Source organism: Triticum urartu, chromosome 6 (genome assembly GCF_003073215.2).
Source record: "Triticum urartu cultivar G1812 chromosome 6, Tu2.1, whole genome shotgun sequence".
NCBI classification, from domain to species: Eukaryota; Viridiplantae; Streptophyta; class Magnoliopsida; order Poales; family Poaceae; genus Triticum; species Triticum urartu.
The window spans coordinates 559,058,212-559,065,577 of NC_053027.1; the positions used below are offsets into that span (position 1 = coordinate 559,058,212).

General features: G+C 41.9%; 1 long non-coding RNA gene across 1 annotated transcript; it reads left to right on the forward strand.

Annotated features, from left to right (window-relative positions):
• The first annotated feature begins 2,725 nt into the window (after nt 1-2,725).
• On the forward strand, nt 2,726-6,542 carry LOC125515372. Its single transcript, XR_007286982.1, has 3 exons — nt 2,726-3,098; nt 3,173-3,736; nt 6,334-6,542. It is a non-coding gene; the product is annotated as an uncharacterized LOC125515372 (long non-coding RNA).
• The last annotated feature ends 824 nt before the right edge of the window (nt 6,543-7,366 follow it).

Here is a 7,366-nt window from a genome sequence, read left to right on the forward strand (position 1 = left end):
GGAGCCCACATCCGAGACAACCAAAATTGCTTTGCTTCTGGACCAATAATAATACCTAATCTTTCACGATCTGGACAAAAAAATTATCTAACACATCATGGCGACAAGGTAGACTATAGATAGAAATATTAACATGTCATGAAGAGCACGAAGCTAGTCATTTTGATTTGACACTCGATGTACTGCATCGCTGCCACCAATCCTATGCTCCATTCATCACATGCCGCGATGGGGCAAATAGGAGGTAGACATGGCGACTAACTAGGAGAATAAGAGGCTCGTGCGATCGCTTCTCGTTCGCGCGTGACCTATCGCATTCAAGTTACTCACAGCATGCCTTTGGGCCAGCCGCAACCTACAACAAAACTGAGCGTATACATGGCCTTGGGGGGCCCTTGGTTTCATGGGGCCCGGGGCGGCCGCCCCGCTCGCACCCCCCTCAGGACCGGGCCTGTGTGGTGGTGTTCATGTCGTCTCCGGCGTGAACATGCATGGAAGATCAATAGTGGTGCCGAAATCAACTGCACTGCGGCAAACTGTGTTGTTGTGCTTGCCTATGTTCAATTGTCGATTTTTTTTCTAACTACATCATGAATCCATGGAGCTAGGTGGTTGTGGGGATCTATGGCCAGGGCTAGGGATGGAGACCGGAGCAAGATGCCTTGCTCGATATAACCTGTGGTTGGTGTTCTTCATTTATGGATTGAAGAAGAACATGAGAAAGAGGATGAACATGAATGGAGGCATAAATGTCTAAGAGGGCAAATGATCAAGTGATATATCAACTTCATGGCATTTATATACTTCATATCAATGGCCCCCCAGCTTATATATGGAGAATTTATTAGTTATCCTTTTGCCGGGTATTTCTGTGCAAACCGCACTCTAACCAAAATACCCAAAGCAGATCAACTTGCGCTTTCAAACAACCTATTTTGGGGGGCATTTATTCCAAAAAAGTTTTATGAATCATTTGCATCACATAATATGGTGGATACCACATATTACTAGTTTTCTCTTGAAAGGTAATATGTCATCAACAATTTTGTAGGATTAATATATTATTCTCCATTTATACAAAGATGGAAGAAAATAATTAAATGACATAAAGGATGAAATTGAACATGAAAAATATATCATTTAATTCTAACTTTTGATTTTTCGTACATGCATGTGGCACGTCCTTGCCATTTATTCTTGTTGAAAAAACCACAAACGTGCATTTTATCACGCAACTCTACAAGTTGCATATGTATCCATGTATAGTGAGTAATTCTACTAGTTTATGGTTACCTCTAAATATCTGGATCAAGATCCTAGGACTCACTAAAGCCATGGAGAAAACATAATTTGTCTAAGTCCAAATTTTTGTATGTGAAGCAAAAACATGGAAGCGATATAATAATTAAAAACTACCCAATCTCAAAGTGGCTGTATAGTTGTACTTAATTTTATGTAATGTTTCCAACAAAACTTTTAGGCTAGCCATAGTGGGGGTAACTTAGGTAGTAACTTAACAAATCCCAAGATAATTTTACTTATGTGGCAAGTATTTAATGAGGAAAGAGGTGCTTGTGGTAACATAATATGTTACTGTAACATAGCGCTTCCCGAGGCAAAATGAGTATATGAGATAATAAATGAAGCAATCTATGATACTACTACTATGTTACTTTGCACTATGAAGATAGTAACTTAGACTAATGTCATATGCATGACACTAGTCTAAGTTACTCCCCACTATGACCAGCCTTAGGCTTTACTGTGTGGTCAATAAAATAGTGAAAACCAATATACTCCCCCCGCCCAGATGCACATGGCATTTAAGGAGATACATAGTGACCAAGACGCGCTGTGATAGGCCAGCGTTATATTTGAGGTTGTGAAAATGAGCTATCATGTGCCCCAAAAAATGAAACATTTAATTGTGTATATACATGGAATTGTGTGAGTGTGGCGGGGTGGGGGGGGGGGGGGGGGGGGGGGGGGTGGATCCTCTAATATGAAGGAGGGAAGTCACCTAAGCTACAATGCAACCTAGTGTAAAACAGAGAAGGAAAGTCACAAGTACTGTAGCGAACACTGTATTTATCTACCGTAGCAGGTACTGTACACAATTACTGTTGATATAAATAAATTTAAAATTATTTTTGTTGCACCATAATTTTATTTGTATGTAATTTTTGTAAGTTTATGAAGTAGATTTGTAATTTACAAATTAAATCAAGTCATTTAAACTTTAATCACATGAAAGTGAAGGAGGGAAGTTAGAAAACTGTAGCTTAGGTGACTTCCCTTATTCAGATGGACTATTATGTAGTACTCCTAGTTGTTAGATATATCGATTTCATTATCAACTAATATGGGACCGAGGAAGTATATATATGGAGTAAACATATTCTATAATGGTTAATTTACCCAACATGGGTTTCAACATGACCTTAGGATTGGCCCCCATCAGTTTAGGCGTTATTCAGTCTCTACATGTTTCTTTGTATTTCACCTCTTTTTATTTTGGTTTTGTGAAAATACTTTGTTTGGCTGTGTACATCTTAGTTATGCAGAGGCCAGATGTAATTTTTATAATTTTTTAAGTAATAAAGTGCCCCATATCGAAAAAATATTCTATAATGGTGAGACAGGAATAGTTTAAAAGTATCTTCCCGCTTACGCACGCTGTAAATGATCTTCCCGCCTACCCACGCTGTTGATATAGACAACCAGTGTCACCGGAGAAACTACAACCATGTCGTTCTCCTACTAGCCTCAACCTACTGCTTCCATCTGTCATCACAAATTCCATAAAAATAGTTGATGTGAGAAACGACTCTCCGGCTTTCTCATTCTCTAACTCTGCCATACGGCTGCCGTCCGGCCTCAGCCGCAAGAGCGAGGAGGGCGTGGAACTCGCCGGGCCGGTGGAGGCAGGGTTCGAAGCGGCCAGCACACGGCCGGTTGCCCGGTTGGTCGAGGTCCGGTTGCCGTCGGACGAGGGCGTCTCTTCCATCTCAATACAGTACTAGACGATGAGGAGGAGATGCTATGCAGTAGAACAGCAGCGTCAAGGTTTAGCACCCCGGCGGCCCTCGCGGCTCCAAGTGAGTCTCCGAATTTACATAATTTTTGTTCATGCTTGGAGTCAGTAGATAATTGATCCTTCTCCTGTCTGCAGATGGATGGTCTACGGCGATGCTGTGTAAGACCACGCGGCCAGCAGCTACGACGGTTCTGGCGCTCCTGCTAGAGCCACCCCATGGCGACGAGCACATACAAGGGCCAGCGGCGTGCCCACCGGCGGTAGTCGTGGTCCACAACGAAGAGCCTGTGGACAAGGACGCTGACGATGTGGGGCAAGGGCCTCCAGCATGGCTGCTTCAACGGCGGCGAGCGACAGGCCGGCGCCACACCTATAGCCAGGCCAGGCCAGGCTAGAGGGCTATAATAACGCCACCTACCATGAGCTCAGGCTCTCAGCAGCTCCACCTTGTTTGCATCCATTCCGGAGAAAGTTTAGATAGAGCTGCTATATTTTGCTTTAGTTTCCGCTGGTTATTTAGATGATTTTAATGGGATATGTGGAACAGATTTTTTTTGAGGAATTGTGAAACAAATAGCTGCTAATGAACATATTAACTTGTTTGATGTTTTCAGGTTAAGAGAAATTCAACTGCGAACGAGATGAGAAGGGTTACGAATACTTGCAAAAGCAGAGCTCATTGCATCAGGCAATCTTCTGGTGAACATTTTTTTTCTTTTACAAACTATTATTTACATGTCTTACTATTTCTTTTGAGAAATTTGCATTTCATACTACTAAGTTTCCTCCTTTGAAATGAATTGGCAGTACACCTGATATTTCCTCGAAAAGTTTTTTTCATGTCATTTTTTTGTGCGAAACTTATTTACATGTCATGTGCAAAGTACTTGGGACCCGTTGGAATTTGTTTTGGAATTCTACATGCCATGTGCAAAATTGCATGTCATACTAAGTCAGCTGTTCCTTTTTTAAAAAATTTAAAAATTGTTTTTGAGGGGTTGGAAATTTGTTTTGAGAGGACGACGATGGGTTCCCTCGAACGGTTCTTTTTTTTTAGAATCGCCCGAGCGGTTCTTAGTGCTGCTTGCTTTTAGAACGGCCTGCTCTTCTGACGGCCCAGCTATCTCAATCCAACAGCCCAACTCTGTGGTCTTGTGTGTTTCAACATTTGAAAGAAGTTGAGATACTAAGGCCGTTTGCAAGGCCCACACGGTGTAACAGGCCCGTTTCCCAACATCTGAAGGAGCGTTCTTCTCAGACTTCTTTCAAATTTCTGGGCCGGCCAATCGTGAAAACGAGAGATCGCCTCGAATTGTTTAAAAAAAAATCTTCAAAGCTGAATTGGACCGCGTCACTCCACCGGCCACCGGCTCCGCCGCGGCGCCGCCCAATCCCCAACCGACCAAAAGTCAGAGCCTTCCTAGAAGCTGGTAACTATGGAATTTCTGGCATGGCAAGTGACCCCCTTCTCCTCTCCATCCACCCCTAAGAAAAAGTCGCGGTCTCTAAACTTACTAGCTAAGCATGATTCAGCACCCCGAAACTTCACACCGCCGAGCCGATCGAGGCAACCGCGATGCGGTCGATACGCGGGTGGATAGCTGTATATTACATGTGGGACTGCTGCTGCGGCCTGGACCAGAAAACTACACGTACACACCTACCGTCGCCGAAACCCTAGCTACAGAAGCGCGGAGAAGTTGTCGCAGAAGGCGTCGGAGGCAGGGAGCGGGATGATCGCCTCGGAGGCGTGGTTGGGGGCGCGCCGCCTGGCGCCAGCGCAGGTGGGGGCATGGGAGCAGGCGGGTCGATCGGGGTCCGGGGAGGCAGCCGGCGTGGTCGGCGACAAGGAGCAGGTCTATTTTCTAGCCTTTTGTGTGCTCTGGTGATTCCGTGTTTAGGGATTTGTCTTGATTTGCTGCTTGCGATAGTAAACGTGCAAGGAAACTATGGATCATATTCCCCCCCCAACCCACACCCGGATAGGGCTAGCACAATCGCTCCCAGGTTATAAATTATTTTATTATTGCCAATTTCGAGAGCTGACCTGGTAGATTACCTGATCTAGGTAGGTGTGATTGTAAAATAACGCCACGAAATTTTAAAGTGGGTACTGGGATTCTGCTCATCACCTGTTCTACATTGTATTTGATTGCATGTTGCCTTTGTAGGCACTAGGCAGATCATGTGTCTACAAACTGTTTGGATCTGGTTCAGATCTTTGAAAAAAAAAAGATCATCCAGGATTAACCCTTGGAGGCATTTTTTTTATAGAAGAAATCTCTAAGCACCACAGGCCACTCAGGACTTAAGACGGGTGGGCTAGCTCGCTCCCTGCGAGCCTAACCAACAGGGTGACACCCTGTTCTCGGTTCAGTACTGGTGTTTGCTGTTTGGATCTCAGGACCAAGCGAACTGAATCCAAAGAGTGACGCAGTTCATGAGAATGGTGCCAGTCTTGTCAAGTGTGTATACAAATTCTAGTTCCTCACCAGCCTCTTAGGTTGCACTTGACACCACGATGATCCCAAAACAATCTATTTGGTTAAATTCATCAGATAATACCTCTGGCTTTATCATTTAAAGCATTGAGGTTTGTGACAGAAAATACCAATAGAAGTAACATTGAGGCGCACCAACGGAGAGAGAGGGAACACATTATTTTTCCTTCTTCATTTGAAGTGTGTTTTAAAACTTATGGATGATCAACAATGGATTTTTTAACGTAGTGTTCTTTTACCTAGCTCACCAATGATTTGAGTTGGGGTTATCCTTTTTGTGATCGATCATTACTGTCTCACCTGATGCAGTTATGGGATCTTGTTGATACAAAGTCTATGTAGGTATCTTGTTCATTTGTATCTTCTTCACTAAAATTACATAGTTATTGGCAAAGCATTCTGAAATATTACTTGAGCTACCTGATTGTGTATAATAAGTAATAGCAGGAGTTGGCACTACTACTGTATAATAAACTATTTTTAACATAACAAGAATTTCAAAGGAATAGCTCATCCATAGATCATGTTTCACCACAGTGCAATTTTAGTCTTTCAACAGTTCTAATGTGGAGTTACACGGGGAAAGATGATGTGAAATGTATTTTTTATTACAAAAATTCCGAAGTTTACATTTATAAATTCAGTACCCCTATAACTTAAAGTTCATAATTAAGTTATGTGTACTGGAAAAATGAGGCCAGGTTGTAACTGCTACCATGCTTATGGTTCTTTTCTGGTAAGCAAACTGATGCTACTAGTGAAAAAATTCTGATGTTATAATTTTGTTTCATCCAGGAAGACTATTATGATTACAATGAAGAAACTGACGACGACGACGACGACGATGATGACTACAAATCCCCGCCTTCTAGCCCGAAAGGCCCGCTTATCATTGCATGACAATGATTTGATATAGATGTCCATACTTATATTGTGTGGGGATATCTTTTTGATATCATTTCAAATATTACCATAGAGGAGTGCAACTGTTTCATTCATTATAATCATTCATTGTAAATATTTGTCATATACTCCCTCCGTTCCTAAATATATGTCTTTTTAGAGATTCCAATAAGGGACTACATACAGAGTAAAATGAGTGAATCTATACTCTAAAATATGTCCATATACATCCGTATGTAGTTTGTATTGAGATCTCTAAAAAGAATAATATTTAGAAACAGAGGGAGTATATTTGTTGGTTTTATTTCACTTTATTACACCCATGTTCTGAGTGGAATAATGCGCACAACATCTTGTTTCTTCATCTTCTCAAGGCTGGCTCAACGTTTTGTTTTACACATTAGCGAGTATTCTATATACTAGTCTTAGGTTTCAATATCATTATCAAACTGTTGTCAAGAACACCTATATGGAACTTTTAGCGGGAGCGTTTGGCAACCATGACAATAGCTGCGGAAGACAGTAGGAAGCTGCCTTCACAACCGTTGGAGACAGTCTCCATCCCAAAAAATGAACCCAATATTGCCTATATCTGTGGTGCAATGGACACGGGACTGAACCTAGATTGTTGGTTTGCATCTCCGATCATGGTGCATATGTGAGAGAGGTGTGGTGAGCCACACCCCAACTTTTCTGCCGAGTAATTCCAACACTATGCATACTTGTAAAGCACTATGCGTTGCATTTTGACTACTTAGGAGCTTAGATAACCAAAGAATGAATGAATATTGACATATCATATTATAACAAGTAAACATCTAAGTTTGTAGTCATATATGTATGATGTAGATGTATACTTAATTCTGGTAGTTTATCCCATTAAAAATAAAATTGTAGCTACAAAATATTCAAAGACTGCATGGTA